This window comes from Procambarus clarkii, chromosome 54, assembly GCF_040958095.1.
Source record: "Procambarus clarkii isolate CNS0578487 chromosome 54, FALCON_Pclarkii_2.0, whole genome shotgun sequence".
NCBI classification, from domain to species: Eukaryota; Metazoa; Arthropoda; class Malacostraca; order Decapoda; family Cambaridae; genus Procambarus; species Procambarus clarkii.
Window position 1 is genome coordinate 5449088 of NC_091203.1, and position 22388 is coordinate 5471475.

Genomic DNA, 22388 nt, shown 5'->3' on the forward strand with positions numbered 1-22388 from the left:
TGGTCAAGTAGCTGTGAGAGGCATGATCTTCCTGCTCGAAATCCATGTTGGCCTGGATTGTGGAGGTCATTGGTTTCCATGAATCTAGTGACCTGACTCCTGATCACTCTCTCAAATACTTTTATTATGTGTGACATTAGTGCAACTGGTCTATAATTCTTTGCCAATGCTTTGTTACCGCCCTTGTGTAGAGGGGCAATGTATGCTGCTTTAAGCGCATCTGGCATCTTCCCTGTGTCCAAGCTCTTCCTCCACACTATACTGAGTGCCTGTGCTACTGGCACTTTGCATTTCTTTATAAATATTGAATTCCATGAGTCTGGACCCGGGGCCGAGTGCATGGGCATATTGTCAATTTCTCTTTCAAAATCTGCCATGCTCGTGTTGATATCCATTATATTCATAGGTGTTTGAGTATCATTCATAAAGAAATTGTCCAAATCTTCCACTTTCATGCTGTGTATCGGAGTGCTAAACATGTCCTCATACTGCCTTTTTAGGATTTCACTAATTTCTTTGTCATCCTCAGTGTATGAACCTTCACTAATACGAATAGGTCCAATACTGGCAGTGGTTTTTGCTTTTGATTTAGCATATGTGAAGAAATATTTTGGGTTTTTCTTTATTTCTTGAATTGCTTTCTGTTCTAGTTGCCTTATTTCATTCTGATAGGAATGCTTCAGTCTCTGTTTGATTTCTTCAATCTCCCTGTTTAAATTATGTCTTCTTTGTATGGAGAGTCGTGTCTGCTTAAGCATTTCCGTTAATTTCTTCCTCCTTTTTCAATGTCGTCTGCGTTCTCTTTCTACATTGGACCTCTTTCTGGCTTTCCTCAAAGGAACATGTTTCAGACAGACTTCATATGCTTTAGAAATCAGTTTTTCTATTTCTTGTGTAGAATTTTTATTTCTTAAAACATTTTCCCATTGAATGTTTGTAAGTTCCCTGTTTATTTTCTCCCAGTCTATCCTCTTATTATTAAAATTAAATTTATTGAATAGCCCTTCTCGCTTGTTGTTTCTCTTGGGCCTACTACCGTTATTAATGTTAATTTGCACTTCAATGAGCTTGTGGTCCGAGTACGTAGTGTCTGAGACAGTAATGTCTCTGATTAGCTCCTCATTGTTCTTGAATATCAGGTCCAGCGTGTTTTCGATCCTAGTTGGTTCTATAATCTGCTGACTGAGCGAGAATTTGTCACAGAATCTCAGTAGTTCTCTGACCTGTGGTTGGTTATTTCCAGGTTGACTTCCTGCTATGATGTTATTGTTTACTATTCTCCATTTTAAACTAGGTAGATGGAAGTCTCCAAGGAAGATGATATCTGGTACTGGGTTTGCTAGGTTATCAAGGATATTCTCTATTTTGTGGATCTGTTCAGTGAAATCCTCAACTGTTGCATTTGGCGGTTTGTATATTAAAATAATAAGTAGATTCATATTTTCTACCTTGATTTCAAGTACCTCTACCACCTCATTGGACGAGTTCAGGAGCTCTGTGCATGCCAGCTCCTCTTTAATATGAAGACCTACTCCTCCACTTGACCTAATTACTCTGTCACATCTATATAGATTATAATTCGGAATCCAGATTTCACTATCCATGTAGTCTTTTGTGCGGGTTTCTGTAAATGCACCAAATATTGAGTTCGATTCTATTAGGAGCCGTTTATGAACTTAACTTTATTTCTTGATTTTGGTTTCAAGCCTTGTATGTTTGCAAATATGAATGATTTCCCACATTGCGTGTCACTTTTGGTGGGCTTTTGTAGTTCTCCCCCCACTCTACCCCGGTCCAGGGTGTGTTGTTTTGGAAGTGATTCGTCCAGTTTTGGTAGTAGGACGGGTGTTGTGTGCTTGTTGATAATTTGTATTCCAGTCCTGTGGGTATCTCCTTTCCCCTTTGTAATCCTGTAGTGGTTCCATCTGACTGTTCCTCTCTCTTATATTTACTTCTCTGTTTCTGCCTTCCTCTAAAAAATTTCCAGTATTGTCATATTGATCTTCCTGTCTATAACGCTGTGTACCTCACACGTGGAATTCCGGACACTGAAGATTGTAGCATTTTTGTCCCTAATTGAAAATTGACATAATTTAGGGTGAAAGTATCTACACCCTGTTCCAAAACGGCATGTACCCCTCGCCAACATATTCCTGCATTTTCGAGGATGTAGAAAATTGCATTTTGCTCCTAATTTTCCATATTTGCATATTCCTTTAGCGTAAAATTTGCAAATATGTTCCGGCTTTGCGTTTTTCAAGGTACCTGAGTCTGTATTGTTTACCTCTTTATTGGAGCCATCTCAGTCTTTCGTCCCAATTCCTTCATTTATGCCCTCTGTCTCACTGTTGCTCTCATCGTTTATATTACCTGGCTCTGCAATATTGCTGTTATTTTGTACCACAATACCCTCTTCCTCCACACTACTGCTGCGGTTCTCTAAACTATCTGTTCCTGAGTTTTGGTCGTTATCCAATGTTGTCTTTTCCCAGTTCACGTGTATCACTGGTAGCTTGTCTGTGAATGATAATCTCTGTGACTCGGATATGTTTTTCATGATTTTAGTTATGTTCTCCAACATTAATCTGTGATCTTTGAAAACCCAGTAACTTCCTTGCCTTTTTGTGCATCCTGGAGCCTTAATTAACCCAAAACTATTGGTGTTTATCGTAGAGAGCGCCCCAGCGACCCTTCCTCAATGGCTGGCTCGCGACTCGAATCGAGTGTGTTGGTGGTTCTGGTGTGTTGGTGGTACTGGTGTGTTGGTGGTACTGGTGTGTTGGTGGTACTGGTGTGTTGGTGGTACTGGTGTGTTGGTGGTACTGGTGTGTTGGAGGTACTGGTGTGTTGGTGGTACTGGTGTGTTGGTGGTTCTGGTGTGTTGGTGGTACTGGTGTGTTGGTGGTACTGGTGTGTTGGTGGTTCTGGTGTGTTGGTGGTACTGGTGTGTTGGAGGTACTGGTGTGTTGGTGGTACTGGTGTGTTGGTGGTTCTGGTGTGTTGGTGGTACTGGTGTGTTGGAGGTACTGGTGTGTTGGAGGTACTGGTGGGTTGGTGGTACTGGTGGGTTGGTGGTTCTGGTGTGTTGGTGATACTGGTGTGTTGGAGGTACTGGTGTGTTGGAGGTACTGGTGTGTTGGAGGTACTGGTGTGTTGGTGGTACTGGTGTGTTGGTGGTTCTGGTGTGTTGGTGGTACTGGTGTGTTGGGGGTACTGGTGTGTTGGAGGTACTGGTGTGTTGGTGGTACTGGTGTGTTGGTGGTACTGGTGTGTTGGTGGTACTGGTGTGTTGGTGGTTCTGGTGTGTTGGTGGTACTGGTGGGTTGGTGGTACTGGTGGTTGGTGGTTCTGGTGTGTTGGTGATACTGGTGTGTTGGTGGTACTGGTGTGTTGGAGGTACTGGTGTGTTGGTGGTACTGGTGTGTGGTGGTACTGGTGTATTGGCGGTACTGGTGGTACTGGTGGTACTGGTGGATTGGTGGTTATGGTATGTTGGTGATACTGGTTGGTTGGTGGTTCTGGTGGGTTGGTGGTACTGGTAGGTTGGTGGTTCTGGTGTGTTGGAGGTACTGGTGGATTTGTGGTACTGGTGGGTTGGTGTTACTGGTAGGTTGGTGGTACTGGTGGGTTTGTGGTACTGGTGGGTTGGTGGTACTGGTAGGTTGGTGGTACTAGTGGGTTGGTGGTACTGGTGGGTTAGTGGTACTGGTGGGTTGGTGATACTGGTAGGTTGGTGGTACTGGTGGATTGGTGGTACTGGTTTGTTGGTGGTACTGGTGTGTTGGTGGTACTGGTGGTACTGGTGGTTTGGTGGTACTGGTTGGTTTGTGGTACTGGTGGATTGGTGGTACTGGTAGGTTAGTGGTACTGGTTTGTTGGTGGTACTGGTGGGTTGGTGGTACTGGTGGGTTGGTGGTACTGGTGGGTTGGTGGTACTGGTGGATTGGTGGTACTGGTGGGTTGGTGGTACTGGTGGGTTGGTGGTACTGGTGGATTGGTGGTACTGGTTTGTTAGAGGTACTGGTGTGTTGGTGGTACTGGTGGTTTGGTGGTACTAGTGGGTTGGTGGTACTGGTGGGTTGGTGGTACTGGTAGGTTGGTGGTACTGGTGGGTTTGTGGTACTGGTGGGTTGGTGGTACTGGTGGGTTGGTGGTACTGGTATGTTGGTAGTACTGGTGTGTTGGTGGTACTGGTGGGTTGGTGGTACTGGTGTGTTGGTGGTACTGGTGGGTTGGTGGTACTGGTGTGTTGGTGGTACTGGTGTTACTGGTGGTTTGGTGGTACTGGTGTGTTGGTGGTACTGGTGGGTTGGTGCTTCTGGTGTGTTGGTAGTACTGGTGTGTTGGTGGTACTGGTGGGTTGGTGGTACTGGTGTGTTGGTGGTACTGGTGGGTTGGTGGTATTGGTGTGTTGGTGGTACTGGTGTGTTGGGGGTACTGGTGGGTTGGTGGTACTGGTGGGTTGGTGGTTCTGGTGGGTTGGTGGTACTGGTGAGTTGGTGGTATTGGTGTGTTGGTGGTACTGGTGTGTTGGTGGTACTGGTGGGTTGGTGGTACTGGTGGGTTGGTGGTTCTGGTGGGTTGGTGGTACTGGTGAGTTGGTGGTATTGGTGTGTTGGTGGTACTGGTGGGTTGGTGGTACTGGTGGGTTGGTGGTACTGGTGTGTTGGTGGTACTGGTGTGTTGGTGGTACTGGTGTGTTGGTGGTTCTGGTGTGTTGGTGGTACTGGTGGGTTGGTGGTACTGGTGGGTTGGTGGTTCTGGTGTGTTGGTGATACTGGTGTGTTGGTGGTACTGGTGTGTTGGAGGTACTGGTGTGTTGGTGGTACTGGTGTGTGGTGGTACTGGTGTATTGGCGGTACTGGTGGTACTGGTGGATTGGTGATACTGGTGGATTGGTGGTTATGGTATGTTGGTGATACTGGTTGGTTGGTGGTTCTGGTGGGTTGGTGGTACTGGTAGGTTGGTGGTTCTGGTGTGTTGGAGGTACTGGTGGATTTGTGGTACTGGTGGGTTGGTGGTACTGGTAGGTTGGTGGTACTGGTGGGTTTGTGGTATTGGTGGGTTGGTGGTACTGGTAGGTTGGTGGTACTAGTGGGTTGGTGGTACTGGTGGGTTGGTGGTACTGGTGGGTTGGTGGTACTGGTAGGTTGGTGGTACTGGTAGATTGGTGGTACTGGTTTGTTGGTGGTACTGGTGTGTTGGTGGTACTGGTGGTACTGGTGGTTTGGTGGTACTGGTTGGTTTGTGGTACTGGTGGGTTGGTGGTACTGGTAGGTTGGTGGTACTGGTGTGTTGGTGGTACTGGTGGGTTGGTGGTACTGGTGGGTTGGTGGTACTGTTGGGTTGGTGGTACTGGTGGATTGGTGGTACTGGTGGGTTGGTGGTACTGGTGGGTTGGTGGTACTGGTGTATTGGTGGTACTGGTTTGTTGGAGGTACTGGTGTGTTGGTGGTACTGGTGGTTTGGTGGTACTGGTGGGTTGGTGGTACTGGTGGGTTGGTGGTACTGGTGGGTTGGTGGTACTGGTGGGTTTGTGGTACTGGTGGGTTGGTGGTACTGGTGGGTTGGTGGTACTAGTGTGTTGGTAGTACTGGTGTGTTGGTGGTACTGGTGGGTTGGTGGTACTGGTGTGTTGGTGGTACTGGTGAGTTGGTGGTACTGGTGTGTTGGTGGTACTGGTGGTTTGGTGGTACTGGTGTGTTGGTGGTACTGGTGGGTTGGTGCTTCTGGTGTGTTGGTAGTACTGGTGTGTTGGTGGTACTGGTGGGTTGGTGGTACTGGTGTGTTGGTGGTACTGGTGGGTTGGTGGTATTGGTGTGTTAGTGGTACTGGTGGGTTGGTGGTACTGGTGGGTTGGTGGTACTGGGGGGTTGGTGGTTCTGGTGTGTTGGTGGTACTGGTGTGTTGGAGGTACTGGTGTGTTGGTGGTACTGGTGGGTTGGTGGTACTGGTGTGTTGGTGGTTCTGGTGTGTTGGTGGTACTGGTGTGTTGGAGGTACTGGTGTGTTGGTGGTACTGGTTTGTTGGTGGTTCTGGTGTGTTGGTGGTACTGGTGTGTTGGAGGTACTGGTGTGTTGGAGGTACTGGTGGGTTGGTGGTACTGGTGGGTTGGTGGTTCTGGTGTGTTGGTGATACTGGTGTGTTGGAGGTACTGGTGTGTTGGAGGTACTGGTGTGTTGGTGGTACTGGTGTGTTGGTGGTTCTGGTGTGTTGGTGGTACTGGTGTGTTGGAGGTACTGGTGTGTTGGAGGTACTGGTGTGTTGGTGGTACTGGTGTGTTGGTGGTTCTGGTGTGTTGGTGGTACTGGTGGGTTGGTGGTACTGGTGGGTTGGTGGTTCTGGTGTGTTGGTGATACTGGTGTCTTGGAGGTACTGGTGTGTTGGTGGTACTGGTGTGTGGTGGTACTGGTGTATTGGCGGTACTGGTGGTACTGGTGGATTGGTGGTACTGGTGGATTGGTGGTTATGGAATGTTGGTGATACTGGTTGGTTGGTGGTTCTGGTGGGTTGGTGGTACTGGTAGGTTGGTGGTACTGGTGTGTTGGTGGTTCTGGTGTGTTCGAGGTACTGGTGGATTTGTGGTACTGGTGGGTTGGTGGTACTGGTAGGTTGGTGGTACTGGTGGGTTTGTGGTACTGGTGGGTTGGTGGTACTGGTAGGTTGGTGGTACTAGTGGGTTGGTGGTACTGGTGGGTTGGTGGTACTGGTGGGTTGGTGGTACTGGTAGGTTGGTGGTACTGGTGGATTGGTGGTACTGGTTTGTTGGTGGTACTGGTGTGTTGGTGGTACTGGTGGTACTGGTGGTTTGGTGGTACTGGTTGGTTTGTGGTACTGGTGGGTTGGTGGTACTGGTAGGTTGGTGGTACTGGTTTGTTGGTGGTACTGGTGGGTTGGTGGTACTGGTGGGTTGGTGGTACTGGTGGGTTGGTGGTACTGGTGGATTGGTGGTACTGGTTTGTTGGAGGTACTGGTGTGTTGGTGGTACTGGTGGTTTGGTGGTACTGGTGGGTTGGTGGTACTGGTGGGTTGGTGGTACTGGTGGGTTGGTGGTACTGGTGGGTTTGTGGTACTGGTGGGTTGGTGTTACTGGTGGGTTGGTGTTACTGGTGTGTTGGTAGTACTGGTGTGTTGGTGGTACTGGTGGGTTGGTGGTACTGGTGTGTTGGTGGTACTGGTGGGTTGGTGGTACTGGTGTGTTGGTGGTACTGGTGTTACTGGTGGTTTGGTGGTACTGGTGTGTTGGTGGTATTGGTGGGTTGGTGCTTCTGGTGTGTTGGTAGTACTGGTGTGTTGGTGGTACTGGTGGGTTGGTGGTACTGGTGTGTTGGTGGTACTGGTGGGTTGGTGGTATTGGTGTGTTGGTGGTACTGGTGGGTTGGTGGTACTGGTGGGTTGGTGGTACTGGTGGGTTGGTGGTTCTGGTGGGTTGTTGGTACTGGTGGGTTGGTGGTACTGGTGGGTTGGTGGTACTGGTGTGTTGGTGGTACAAGTGGGTTGGTGGTACTGGTGGGTTGGTGGTACTGGTGGGTTGGTGGTACTGGTGGGTTGGTGGTGCTGGTGGGTTGGTGGTACTGGTGTGTTGGTGGTACTGGTGTGTTGGTAGTACTGGTGTGTTGGTGGTACTGGTGTGTTCGTGGTACTGGTGTGTTGGTAGTACTGGTGTGTTGGTGGTACTGGTGTGTTGGTGGTACTGGTGGGTTGGTGGTACTGGTGGGTTGGTGGTACTGGTGTGTTGGTGGTTCTGGTGGGTTGGTGGTACTGGTGGGTTGGTGGTACTGGTGGGTTGGTGGTATTGGTGTGTTGGTGGTACTGGTGGGTTGGTGGTACTGGTGGGTTGGTGGTACTGGTGTGTTGGTGGTACTGGTGTGTTGGTGGTACTGGTGGGTTGGTGGTACTGGTGGGTTGGTGGTTCTGGTGGGTTGGTGGTACTGGTGAGTTGGTGGTATTGGTGTGTTGGTGGTACTGGTGGGTTGGTGGTACTGGTGGGTTGGTGGTACTGGTGAGTTTGTGGTACTGGTGGGTTGGTGGTACTGGTGGGTTGGTGGTACTGGTGAGTTGGTGGTATTGGTGTGCTGGTGGTTCTGGTGGGTTGGTGGTACTGGTGGGTTGGGGGTGCTGGTGGGTTGGTGGTACTGGTGTGTAGGTGGTACTGGTGTGTTGGTAGTACTGGTGTGTTGGTGGTACTGGTGGGTTGGTGGTACTGGTGTGTTGGTGGTACTGGTGGGTTCGTGGTACTGTTGGGTTGGTGGTACTGGTGTGTTGGTGGTTCTGGTGGGTTGGTGGTACTGGTGGGTTGGTGGTACTGGTGTGTTGGTGGTTCTGGTGGGTTGGTGGTACTGGTGAGTTGGTGGTATTGGTGTGTTGGTGGTACTGGTGGGTTGGTGGTACTGGTGGGTTGGTGGTACTGGTGGGTTGGTGGTACAGGTGGGTTGGTGGTACTGGTGGGTTGGTGGTACTGGTGTGTTGGTGGTACTGGTGTGTTGGTGGTACTGGTGTGTTGGTGGTTCTGGTGTGTTGGTGGTACTGGTGTGTTGGAGGTACTGGTGTGTTGGTGGTACTGGTGTGTTGGTGGTTCTGGTGTGTTGGTGGTACTGGTGTGTTGGAGGTACTGGTGTGTTGGAGGTACTGGTGGGTTGGTGGTACTGGTGGGTTGGTGGTTCTGGTGTGTTGGTGATACTGGTGTGTTGGAGGTACTGGTGTGTTGGAGGTACTGGTGTGTTGGAGGTACTGGTGTGTTGGTGGTACTGGTGTGTTGGTGGTTCTGGTGTGTTGGTGGTACTGGTGTGTTGGGGGTACTGGTGTGTTGGAGGTACTGGTGTGTTGGTGGTACTGGTGTGTTGGTGGTACTGGTGTGTTGGTGGTACTGGTGTGTTGGTGGTTCTGGTGTGTTGGTGGTACTGGTGGGTTGGTGGTACTGGTGGTTGGTGGTTCTGGTGTGTTGGTGATACTGGTGTGTTGGTGGTACTGGTGTGTTGGAGGTACTGGTGTGTTGGTGGTACTGGTGTGTGGTGGTACTGGTGTATTGGCGGTACTGGTGGTACTGGTGGTACTGGTGGATTGGTGGTTATGGTATGTTGGTGATACTGGTTGGTTGGTGGTTCTGGTGGGTTGGTGGTACTGGTAGGTTGGTGGTTCTGGTGTGTTGGAGGTACTGGTGGATTTGTGGTACTGGTGGGTTGGTGTTACTGGTAGGTTGGTGGTACTGGTGGGTTTGTGGTACTGGTGGGTTGGTGGTACTGGTAGGTTGGTGGTACTAGTGGGTTGGTGGTACTGGTGGGTTAGTGGTACTGGTGGGTTGGTGATACTGGTAGGTTGGTGGTACTGGTGGATTGGTGGTACTGGTTTGTTGGTGGTACTGGTGTGTTGGTGGTACTGGTGGTACTGGTGGTTTGGTGGTACTGGTTGGTTTGTGGTACTGGTGGATTGGTGGTACTGGTAGGTTAGTGGTACTGGTTTGTTGGTGGTACTGGTGGGTTGGTGGTACTGGTGGGTTGGTGGTACTGGTGGGTTGGTGGTACTGGTGGATTGGTGGTACTGGTGGGTTGGTGGTACTGGTGGGTTGGTGGTACTGGTGGATTGGTGGTACTGGTTTGTTAGAGGTACTGGTGTGTTGGTGGTACTGGTGGTTTGGTGGTACTAGTGGGTTGGTGGTACTGGTGGGTTGGTGGTACTGGTAGGTTGGTGGTACTGGTGGGTTTGTGGTACTGGTGGGTTGGTGGTACTGGCGGGTTGGTGGTACTGGTATGTTGGTAGTACTGGTGTGTTGGTGGTACTGGTGGGTTGGTGGTACTGGTGTGTTGGTGGTACTGGTGGGTTGGTGGTACTGGTGTGTTGGTGGAACTGGTGTTACTGGTGGTTTGGTGGTACTGGTGTGTTGGTGGTACTGGTGGGTTGGTGCTTCTGGTGTGTTGGTAGTACTGGTGTGTTGGTGGTACTAGTGGGTTGGTGGTACTGGTGTGTTGGTGGTACTGGTGGGTTGGTGGTATTGGTGTGTTGGTGGTACTGGTGTGTTGGTGGTACTGGCGGGTTGGTGGTACTGGTGGGTTGGTGGTTCTGGTGGGTTGGTGGTACTGGTGAGTTGGTGGTATTGGTGTGTTGGTGGTACTGGTGTGTTGGTGGTACTGGTGGGTTGGTGGTACTGGTGGGTTGGTGGTTCTGGTGGGTTGGTGGTACTGGTGAGTTGGTGGTATTGGTGTGTTGGTGGTACTGGTGGGTTGGTGGTACTGGTGGGTTGGTGGTACTGGTGTGTTGGTGGTACTGGTGTGTTGGTGGTACTGGTGTGTTGGTGGTTCTGGTGTGTTGGTGGTACTGGTGGGTTGGTGGTACTGGTGGGTTGGTGGTTCTGGTGTGTTGGTGATACTGGTGTGTTGGTGGTACTGGTGTGTTGGAGGTACTGGTGTGTTGGTGGTACTGGTGTGTGGTGGTACTGGTGTATTGGCGGTACTGGTGGTACTGGTGGATTGGTGGTACTGGTGGATTGGTGGTTATGGTATGTTGGTGATACTGGTTGGTTGGTGGTTCTGGTGGGTTGGTGGTACTGGTAGGTTGGTGGTTCTGGTGTGTTGGAGGTACTGGTGGATTTGTGGTACTGGTGGGTTGGTGGTACTGGTAGGTTGGTGGTACTGGTGGGTTTGTGGTATTGGTGGGTTGGTGGTACTGGTAGGTTGGTGGTACTAGTGGGTTGGTGGTACTGGTGGGTTGGTGGTACTGGTGGGTTGGTGGTACTGGTAGGTTGGTGGTACTGGTAGATTGGTGGTACTGGTTTGTTGGTGGTACTGGTGTGTTGGTGGTACTGGTGGTACTGGTGGTTTGGTGGTACTGGTTGGTTTGTGGTACTGGTGGGTTGGTGGTACTGGTAGGTTGGTGGTACTGGTGTGTTGGTGGTACTGGTGGGTTGGTGGTACTGGTGGGTTGGTGGTACTGTTGGGTTGGTGGTACTGGTGGATTGGTGGTACTGGTGGGTTGGTGGTACTGGTGGGTTGGTGGTACTGGTGTATTGGTGGTACTGGTTTGTTGGAGGTACTGGTGTGTTGGTGGTACTGGTGGTTTGGTGGTACTGGTGGGTTGGTGGTACTGGTGGGTTGGTGGTACTGGTGGGTTGGTGGTACTGGTGGGTTTGTGGTACTGGTGGGTTGGTGGTACTGGTGGGTTGGTGGTACTAGTGTGTTGGTAGTACTGGTGTGTTGGTGGTACTGGTGGGTTGGTGGTACTGGTGTGTTGGTGGTACTGGTGGTTTGGTGGTACTGGTGGGTTGGTGGTACTGGTGGGTTGGTGGTACTGGTGGGTTGGTGGTACTGGTGGGTTTGTGGTACTGGTGGGTTGGTGGTACTGGTGGGTTGGTGGTACTAGTGTGTTGGTAGTACTGGTGTGTTGGTGGTACTGGTGGGTTGGTGGTACTGGTGTGTTGGTGGTACTGGTGAGTTGGTGGTACTGGTGTGTTGGTGGTACTGGTGTTACTGGTGGTTTGGTGGTACTGGTGTGTTGGTGGTACTGGTGGGTTGGTGCTTCTGGTGTGTTGGTAGTACTGGTGTGTTGGTGGTACTGGTGGGTTGGTGGTACTGGTGTGTTGGTGGTACTGGTGGGTTGGTGGTATTGGTGTGTTAGTGGTACTGGTGGGTTGGTGGTACTGGTGGGTTGGTGGTACTGGGGGGTTGGTGGTTCTGGTGTGTTGGTGGTACTGGTGTGTTGGAGGTACTGGTGTGTTGGTGGTACTGGTGGGTTGGTGGTACTGGTGTGTTGGTGGTTCTGGTGTGTTGGTGGTACTGGTGTGTTGGAGGTACTGGTGTGTTGGTGGTACTGGTTTGTTGGTGGTTCTGGTGTGTTGGTGGTACTGGTGTGTTGGAGGTACTGGTGTGTTGGAGGTACTGGTGGGTTGGTGGTACTGGTGGGTTGGTGGTTCTGGTGTGTTGGTGATACTGGTGTGTTGGAGGTACTGGTGTGTTGGAGGTACTGGTGTGTTGGTGGTACTGGTGTGTTGGTGGTTCTGGTGTGTTGGTGGTACTGGTGTGTTGGAGGTACTGGTGTGTTGGAGGTACTGGTGTGTTGGTGGTACTGGTGTGTTGGTGGTTCTGGTGTGTTGGTGGTACTGGTGGGTTGGTGGTACTGGTGGGTTGGTGGTTCTGGTGTGTTGGTGATACTGGTGTCTTGGAGGTACTGGTGTGTTGGTGGTACTGGTGTGTGGTGGTACTGGTGTATTGGCGGTACTGGTGGATTGGTGGTACTGGTGGATTGGTGGTTATGGAATGTTGGTGATACTGGTTGGTTGGTGGTTCTGGTGGGTTGGTGGTACTGGTAGGTTGGTGGTACTGGTGTGTTGGTGGTTCTGGTGTGTTCGAGGTACTGGTGGATTTGTGGTACTGGTGGGTTGGTGGTACTGGTAGGTTGGTGGTACTGGTGGGTTTGTGGTACTGGTGGGTTGGTGGTACTGGTAGGTTGGTGGTACTAGTGGGTTGGTGGTACTGGTGGGTTGGTGGTACTGGTGGGTTGGTGGTACTGGTAGGTTGGTGGTACTGGTGGATTGGTGGTACTGGTTTGTTGGTGGTACTGGTGTGTTGGTGGTACTGGTGGTACTGGTGGTTTGGTGGTACTGGTTGGTTTGTGGTACTGGTGGGTTGGTGGTACTGGTAGGTTGGTGGTACTGGTTTGTTGGTGGTACTGGTGGGTTGGTGGTACTGGTGGGTTGGTGGTACTGGTGGGTTGGTGGTACTGGTGGATTGGTGGTACTGGTTTGTTGGAGGTACTGGTGTGTTGGTGGTACTGGTGGTTTGGTGGTACTGGTGGGTTGGTGGTACTGGTGGGTTGGTGGTACTGGTGGGTTGGTGGTACTGGTGGGTTTGTGGTACTGGTGGGTTGGTGTTACTGGTGGGTTGGTGTTACTGGTGTGTTGGTAGTACTGGTGTGTTGGTGGTACTGGTGGGTTGGTGGTACTGGTGTGTTGGTGGTACTGGTGGGTTGGTGGTACTGGTGTGTTGGTGGTACTGGTGTTACTGGTGGTTTGGTGGTACTGGTGTGTTGGTGGTACTGGTGGGTTGGTGGTACTGGTGTGTTGGTGGTGCTGGTGGGTTGGTGGTACTGGTGTGTTGGTGGTACTGGTGTGTTGGTAGTACTGGTGTGTTGGTGGTACTGGTGTGTTCGTGGTACTGGTGTGTTGGTAGTACTGGTGTGTTGGTGGTACTGGTGTGTTGGTGGTACTGGTGGGTTGGTGGTACTGGTGGGTTGGTGGTACTGGTGTGTTGGTGGTTCTGGTGGGTTGGTGGTACTGGTGGGTTGGTGGTACTGGTGGGTTGGTGGTATTGGTGTGTTGGTGGTACTGGTGGGTTGGTGGTACTGGTGGGTTGGTGGTACTGGTGTGTTGGTGGTACTGGTGTGTTGGTGGTACTGGTGGGTTGGTGGTACTGGTGGGTTGGTGGTTCTGGTGGGTTGGTGGTACTGGTGAGTTGGTGGTATTGGTGTGTTGGTGGTACTGGTGGGTTGGTGGTACTGGTGGGTTGGTGGTACTGGTGAGTTTGTGGTACTGGTGGGTTGGTGGTACTGGTGGGTTGGTGGTACTGGTGGGTTGGTGGTACTGGTGTGTTGGTGGTACTGGTGTGTTGGTGGTACTGGTGGGTTGGTGGTACTGGTGGGTTGGTGGTACTGGTGGGTTGGTGGTTCTGGTGGGTTGGTGGTACTGGTGGGTTGGTGGTACTGGTGAGTTGGTGGTATTGGTGTGCTGGTGGTTCTGGTGGGTTGGTGGTACTGGTGGGTTGGGGGTGCTGGTGGGTTGGTGGTACTGGTGTGTAGGTGGTACTGGTGTGTTGGTAGTACTGGTGTGTTGGTGGTACTGGTGGGTTGGTGGTACTGGTGTGTTGGTGGTACTGGTGGGTTCGTGGTACTGTTGGGTTGGTGGTACTGGTGTGTTGGTGGTTCTGGTGGGTTGGTGGTACTGGTGGGTTGGTGGTACTGGTGTGTTGGTGGTTCTGGTGGGTTGGTGGTACTGGTGAGTTGGTGGTATTGGTGTGTTGGTGGTACTGGTGGGTTGGTGGTACTGGTGGGTTGGTGGTACTGGTGGGTTGGTGGTACTGGTGGGTTGGTGGTACTGGTGGGTTGGTGGTACTGGTGTGTTGGTGGTACTGGTGTGTTGGTGAGTAGTAGGATTGAGGCCATAGACCGTGCGTTTTGTTTTTTTCCAGGGCACGGTCTACGCATCCCGGATTCAGGTAAGCCATAGACCGTGCGTTTTGTTTTTTTCCGGACACGGTCTAGACACCCCCGGATTCAAGTATGCCATAGACCGCGCGTTTTTGTTTTTCCGGGCACGGTCTACGCATCCCTGGTTTCACAAACTTGATGTATGTCATAGACCGTGCGTTTTTGTTTTTTCCGGGCACGGTCTACGCATCCCGGATTCAGGTGAGCCATAGACCGTGCGTTTCGTTTTTTTCCAGGCACGGTCTACGCATCCCTGGTTTCACAAACTTCAAGTATGTCATAGACCGCGCGTTTTTGTTTTTCCGGGCACAGTCTACGCATCCCGGATTCAGGTGAGCCATAGACCGTGCGTTTCGTTTTTTTCCAGGCACGGTCTACGCATCCCTGGTTTCACGAACTTGAAGTATGCCATAGACCGTGCGTTTTGGTTTTTCCGGGGCACTGTCTACGCATCCCTGGTTTCACGAACTTTAAGTATGCTATAGACCGTGCGTTTTTGTTTTTTCCGGGCACGGTCTACGCACCCTGGGTTTTCTCGATTCAACTTGCCTAGGGATTAAAAAGCCGGTCCCTGGCATCCCCAAATTTCGTTGGCTCAGTGACCCTGCACAGACATTGCTAATGGTCGCCGGTCGGCCGAGCGGACAGCACACTGGACTTGTGATCCTGTGGTCCTGGGTTCGATCCCAGGCGCCGGCGAGACACAATGGGCAAAGTTTCTTTCACCCTATGCCCCTGTTACCTAGCAGTAAATAGGTACCTGGGTGTTAGTCAGCTGTCACGGGCTGCTTCCTGGGGGTGGAGGCCTGGTCGAGGACCGGGCCGCGGGGACACTAAAGCCCCGAAATCATCTCAAGATAACCTCAAGATATGGTCAATGACGTCACCAGCTAGCCGCTCAGTGTTCCTGCACCGGCATGTTCGAGGGGATTAAAAAGCCGGTCTATGAGTCGTGTGTTTTGCAATACAACAGTGACCTTGAAACCTAATATAAAATACCATCATCCCTAGTCTATTTTTAATTTCATATTTACTTCCAACAATCGCCCATTACATTTATCAAAGGGGATCATGTATGTGAGGGAAGAACATAACTTCAGCACTGCAAGAAGTTATGTGTGTATTTTCAAGTTTGTCCCCTGCTGCCTGTATTTACCCAGGTCTTTTTCCTAAATATATAACTTATCCAATTCATTCCTATTCTGTTTCATGTTGATACGTATAATAGGTTATTAATATTCCCCTTTACTATGACCATTCAGTCACACCTCTATCATGTCACCCCTATTTCTTCTTCGTCTTCGTCGTTCTAGAGAATGTAATTTGAGCTTTGACAATCTTTCTTAAAGGATCGTTTATTATGAATAGGGCAAAAAATAAAATGAAAAAACTGCTATCAGTCGTTTTTATGAAAAAATAGAGGCCTGGGCATTGGTGATTTCAATGCGTGTTCAGTAGTAAACCAATATTGTCCTTAACCGCATACACGTCTCACATTCGCTCAAAACATACCTCCCACACCTTGTTGTGGCATATAACAAATAAAAAAAATCTCATTCAGTAAAAGCAAGCCTCTCATGTTTTAAAATATGGCCTTCTGCGGCGCGAGGCGCACTAAATGCGGATCCCAGGAGGTTCACACATAAGTGTGAACTCTTAATCTGGCTTAATACCTCAACTGTACTCTGTGCTTCATCAAAGTTGATATTCAGCTACAATAGCTCGTATTTTCGCTCATTGCTTATATTTTCTGTTATTCATAAACCCTATCAAACCTTCCTAACCTAACCTAGCATATTATATATATATATATATATATATATATATATATATATATATATATATATATATATATATATATATATATATATATATATATAACAAACAAATACATTCTACAGACCAGTTATTGTTGTTGTTTAGTGACATCGTGAAAAGCGAACTCAGGTATAGGGATAAGGTATTGCTGGCCATTAGCATATAGGTGTGAAGGTATTACAGTACCTTACTGGTCAACTATGTATGACGTCACCAGACAACCAATGCGACCTTTGGCGTCCTACTGGCATGTGTATTTGATGTTATTATTCAAAAATGACTAGACTATCCATCCCCACCTAACCTAATCAGAGGGTTAAGAACATACATTTTAGTCATCCACAACTGTAATCATTATTCAGTGATAAGTTCAAAACTCAAATAGACACCCAAATGTTGTACTGCAATTTATGAAGAATTGTATGTTTTACCGCACAGTAGGTAATTTATCGTGAAAAGCGACCTCAGGTATAGGGATAAGGTATTGATGGTCATTAGCATATAGGTGTGAAGGTATTACAGCACCTTACTTGTCAACTATGTATGACGTCACCAGACAACCAATGCGACCTTTGGCGTCCTACTAGCATGTCTATTTAATGTTATTATTAAAAAATGACTAGACTAACCATCCCCACCTAACCTAATCAGAGGACTGAGAATATACATTTTAGTCATCCACAACTGTAATCATTATTCAGTGATAAGTTCAAAAGTATAACAGAAGCCCAAATGTCGTACTGCAATTTAAGCAGAATCGTACATCTGGCAGCATAGCAGGTGAGCTGAACATAAGAATAAAGGTAACTGCAGAGGTCCTATTGGCCCATACGAGGCAGCTCCTATATATTTCCACCCATTCTCATTCATGTCCACCCTATGCTTAAAACAACCAAGGGATCCCACTTAAAGTATTAGTTTACAATAATAGTTTTAATAAATAGCTCTTATTCTAGTTTTATACACAACAGCAATTATGAAACCCTATATATTCTACTATATTCCACAAGTAGTTACCACACATCTGGCAGTACAGTGGATTAGTGGCTGTGTTCATAGGCTAGTCAACTGTCCTCACATCCATCAAATAGATATCCAAATGTCGCACCTCAATTCATCCATCTAGCAACTCAGCTGGATGTTAGCCACTATATTCATAGGCTAATCATTTCTACACCTCAAAAAATCCTAGTCTTGCTATGCAAATCAGCTAACTTGTTTCTAAACCAACACTCGCAAATACAATCATGCATACCTACACATACTTCAAAACCTATGCATTCATAGAGAATAGCCTAGTTTTTTGCCACCATTTCCCCATTAATCAGATGTAATTTATGCCATACACACAGAAAATACAGCATTTACACACCAAATATGCCATTTATGCACAAAATATATTATTTACACTCAAAATATACCATCACATAAAAAAATATGAGATTTTCATTCAAAATATGTCAGTTGCAAACAAAAATATACCATTTACACAATATTGCATGTACACTCAGAGTATGACATTTACACAAAGTACGGTATTTTGCACAAATATATCAAAATGCTTATGCATTTAGACAATCAAAAATGCGCTTTAACTAAAATTACACAATTTCACAAACGTAATTTTCACAAAATACCCACACATTGTCTCATAAACCAAAATACACTTACACCATGAAGATCTATTTTATCAAATTACAGAGCTTACACAAAATACACAATTTTCACACACAAATACAGTTGCACCAGTTCCACTTCAACAAATTAAAAACACAACTTGCATAAATGCACTATTATCACAAAAATTATTACACAGTTTGTGTAATTATTTTACATCTTTGCACAATAAATACAAGAAAACTTGCTATATAATTACTCAGCTTGCACAATGACAATCAATATGCAAAGGTATAAATAAACAATTCGTCCATATGCAATTACACAACATGCGCAATTAATACACAACATATACAATATTACACATCTTTCATAATTATTACACACAACTTGCACAAATGCATATCTAGCACAAATACGTACAATACATAACTACCCCAAATATGAAAATACACAACTAGCATAAATACACGATTTACACAAATACAATTGCGACATTTACACAACTAGCTCAAAAATATAATCAATACACAACTTACCAAAATATGAACAATACATAACTAGCACATATTCATTAAATACACAACTATGCAATTTCCGCAAATACACATACAAAAACATATACAATTAATACATATAACTTGCACAAAACAATACACAATTTATAGAAATATAATCAATACATAATTTCAATAATCATACAACATATGCAAAATACATAATCTGCACAATTAATACACAAGTATATTAATTGTGCTATATATGTACAAACACAACCAACTGGGTCAAACAATACACAATTTGCATGATATTTTTCTGGGTATATTTAGGACATTAATTATAATATGCTGAGTTTAACCAACTCCCCAAAAGTCAGAATTTCACATATAAAAATGTTTCTTATAACTTCCAATGAGCCCAATATATAACACATTCTTTTTCCATTAAGATATCAACATTATTAGTGCTAAACTATTCATCTAACATATGTCCACTGTTTTTATGTCTTATTAATACCTTCCTTGTTACATTCTCTCCAATCAGACCACTATATTTATGTATTTATTCAAACCATCTAACAGACTTATTTGTTCTAGCCTTAGTTATGTTAGGGCAGGTGGGGTTAGGTGGAGTCAGTATTTTCTACAATAATTTTAGACAAATTTGCTATATCTTATCAAAATGCATCCTGCTAAAACTTAAATTCATCTAAATCTATCAAAAATATACTTATACTACGCAAATTTGACTAAATTCTACCTAGCTAAACTTACTAAATATGAGCATCCCATATCCTCACATACAAGCCTTTGTCGCCTCTGTCCATACATTATATGAGTCTGCCATATAGCACGAACCCCAAATAGGAAAATTTACACTATTTCATAAACATACTAGTTCATTACCCTAAGATATTATATATGTCCTTCCCTACACGACCTCACCAAATCTGACCTAGCATATCCAACCCTGGATTTGGTTAAAGTTGGCGAAATTTATGCTATGCCACCTAAATTTCACCAAATTTAAGGCAATTTCCACCAAATATACCCAAATGTTGTGTATCATAGCATCGCCAAAGCCCATTTTCTCCTATTCCATACTACCCTGCACAACCTCACCTAACCTGACCTAGCATATCCAAACCTGGATGTGGTTAAAGTCGGCGAAATTCATGCTATGCCACCTAAATTTGACCAAATATACCCAATGTTTCATATCACAGCACTGCCAAAGCCCATTTTTACCTACATTTTCTCCTATTCCATCCTACCCTATGCAACCTTACCTTACCTATCCTACCATATCAAAACAAAGATTTGGTTAAAGTCTGCGAAATTTAAGCTATCCCACCTAAATTCTATCTAATTTAAGGCAATTCCCACCAAATATATCCAAATGTTCTGTATCACAGCACTGCCAAAGCCCATTTTTACCTACATTTTCTCCTATTCCATCCTACCCTACGCAACCTTACCTAACCTTTCCTAGCATATCCAAACCTAGATATGGTTAAAGTCGGCGAAATTTAAGCTATCCCACCTAAATTCTATCTAATTTAAGGCAATTCCCACCAAATATATCCAAATGTTCTGTATCACAGCACTGCCAAAGCCCATTTTTACCTACATTTTCTCCTATTCCATCCTACCCTACGCAACCTTACCTAACCTATCCTAGCATATCCAAACCTAGATTTGGTTAAAGTAGGCGAAATTTAAGTTATCCCATATAAATTTGACCTAATTTAAGACAATTTCCACCAAATATACCCAAAAATGTTTTGGAACGTAGCACGGCCAAAGCTCATTTTAGCTGAGTTTTCACCTATTCCAACCTGCCCTAGACAACCCTACCCAGCCTCTCCTGGCATATCCAAAGACAGATTTGATTATAGTTGGCGAAATTTATGCCTTTTCAACCTAAATTTTACCTAATTTAAGACAATTTCTACCAAATATACCCAAAATGTTTTGTTACATAGCTCAGCAAAAGACCATTTTAGCCGAGTTTTCACATATTCCAACCTACCCTACATAGCCTTACCTATCCCTGACCTAGCAGATTTGATTATAGTTGGGGAAATTTAAGCTATCGCCATCAAATTGGAGACAATTTCCACCAAATATGCCTAAATGTTGTGTATCATAGCACAGCCAAACCCCATTTTACCCACATTTTCACCCATTCCATCTAAACCTGGACCTAGCCTCTGATACTACATATACTCAGAGAAGTGATGTTTTTGGATATGAACCTAAATGCCCGTGCCTAACCTGCAAGAGTCTTGGAGCTTTGTTGAATATTTCTTCGAAAACTGAAGTTTTGGATATGAACCTATCCGCACTGTGCCTAACCTGCTAGGATCTTTGTTGAACATTGTAACCATATTCATAGAAAAGTGATGTTTTGGATATGGACCTAACAGCCCCTCTCCTTTAAAACTTGGAACTGTGTTCAATATTGTAGATATAGTGTTGGGTGGGTGTTTTGTTTTTACACATCAACCCAACCGTCCTGGACCTAACCTCCCTTCATCTAACTTCAAATTTATCGTAAATATGGAAGGACGTGTTGTTTGTGCATCAACCCAATCGTCCTTGACCTAACCTCCATTTATCAAACTTCAAATTTATCATAAATATGGGAGGACCGTGTTATTTGTGCATCAACCCACCCATCCTGGGCCTAACCTCCCTTTATCTAACTTCAAATTTATTGTATTTATGGGAAGAAGGTGTTGTTTATGCATCAACCCAACCGCCCTGGACCTAACCTCTGATACACGAATCTTGGTTCAACATTGCATCATACTCGTAGCATATTTTTTTTTCACATAATTCAACCATCCTCAACCTAACCTCTATTACCTGGGGGAGGGAGGTTAATGGAAAATATGATAATAATGGGAATTTTCTCTACATCAGTTCAACTTAACCATCCTTAACCTAACCTTAGTTAGAAAGGGATATAACCCACCAAAACTATTTAATTACCATTTACCTTATTTTCCTTATCCTAACCCATAACCAGAGGGTTTAGACCCCCCTTTACCTCGAAATTAGAGTACAGGGTTAAATTAGGGAATGTTAGGTTTATGTGTGAAAATATATTCCTACCTTAAATATATAGTATAATTTCTAGGTAAAGGGGGGTCTAAACCCTCTGGTTATGGGTTAGGATAAGGAAAATAAGGTAAATGGTAATTAAATAGTTTTGGTGAGTTATATCCCTTTCTAACTAAGGTTAGGTTAAGGATGGTTAAGTTGAACTGATGTAGAGAAAATTCCCATTATTATCATATTTTCCATTAACCTCCCTCCCCCAGGTAATAGAGGTTAGGTTGAGGATGGTTGAATTATGTGAAAAAAAAATATGCTACGAGTATGATGCAATGTTGAACCAAGATTCGTGTATCAGAGGTTAGGTCCAGGGCGGTTGGGTTGATGCATAAACAACACCTTCCCATAAATACAATAAATTTGAAGTTAGATAAAGGGAGGTTAGGCCCAGGATGGGTGGGTTGATGCACAAATAACACGGTCCTCCCATATTTATGATAAATTTGAAGTTTGATAAATGGAGGTTAGGTCAAGGACGATTGGGTTGATGCACAAACAACACGTCCTTCCATATTTACGATAAATTTGAAGTTAGATGAAGGGAGGTTAGGTCCAGGACGGTTGGGTTGATGTGTAAAAACAAAACACCCACCCAACACTATATCTACAATATTAAACACAGTTCCAAGTTTTAAAGGAGAGGGGCTGTTAGGTCCATATCCAAAACATCACTTTTCTATGAATATGGTTACAATGTTCAACAAAGATCCTAGCAGGTTAGGCACAATGAGGATAGGTTCATATCCAAAACTTCAGTTTTCGAAGAAATATTCAACAAAGCTCCAAGACTCTTGCAGGTTAGGCACGGGCATTTAGGTTCATATCCAAAAACATCACTTCTCTGAGTATATGTAGTATCAGAGGCTAGGTCCAGGTTTAGATGGAATGGGTGAAAATGTGGGTAAAATGGGTTTTGGCTGTGCTATGATACACAACATTTAGGCATATTTGGTGGAAATTGTCTCCAATTTGATAGCGATAGCTTAAATTTCCCCAACTTTAATCAAATCTGCTAGGTCAGGGATAGGTAAGGCTATGTAGGGTAGGTTGGAATATGTGAAAACTCGGCTAAAATGGTCTTTTGCTAAGCTATGTAACAAAACATTTTGGGTATATTTGGTAGAAATTGTCTTAAATTAG